Consider the following 907-nt stretch of genomic DNA (forward strand, 5'->3'; position numbering starts at 1 on the left):
TAACAACATTAAAAGGAATATTCCATGTATAAACTAAAAGAAAAAACCTCAGTAAAAAACAGGAACAAGAGAAGTAAGAAAGACTAGTGTACCCGAGGGCACCCTCAAGAAATTTTTTTTTTTTTTTTATATATATATCAGTATATGAGTAGCAACACGTATAATTACGTGCGGGATCAGGTTATATTTCACTACTTAAAAAGGAATAAATAAGATTAAAAGAGAATTTAGTAATGAGGTTTATTCCTCTCTGAAATTTAAGAATAATTTTTATCCGAATATTAGCCAGAGTTATGATCGAACTGAATCAGGGAATCAGAAAATACGGATAAAAATTCTAGGAGAATAAATAAAAAAAAAAAAAAAAAAAAATCCAACAGCGTCAGTTCAGATATGGACTGAAGTATTGGACATCTGTCAAATACTATGTGTTTCTCTTTAATTCACCTACCAGCTATAATACACAGATAGACTCACAAGTGCATGCAAACACACACACACACACACACACACACCTATATATATATATATATATATATATATATATATATATATATATATATATATATATATATATATATATATATATATATATATATATATATGTATATATATATATATATATATATATATATATATATATATATATATATATATATATATATATATATATATATATATATACATATACATATACGTATACTTATACACACACACACACACACACACATATATATATATATATATATATATATATATATATATATATATATATATATATATATATATATATATATATATATATATATATATATATATATATATATATATATATATATATATATATATATATATTCGTGGCCGAATGGGTTAGTCACTGTCTATATAAGCTTGCCGACCAGGGTTC

This window comes from Palaemon carinicauda, chromosome 32 (assembly GCF_036898095.1).
Source record: "Palaemon carinicauda isolate YSFRI2023 chromosome 32, ASM3689809v2, whole genome shotgun sequence".
Taxonomy (NCBI): domain Eukaryota; kingdom Metazoa; phylum Arthropoda; class Malacostraca; order Decapoda; family Palaemonidae; genus Palaemon; species Palaemon carinicauda.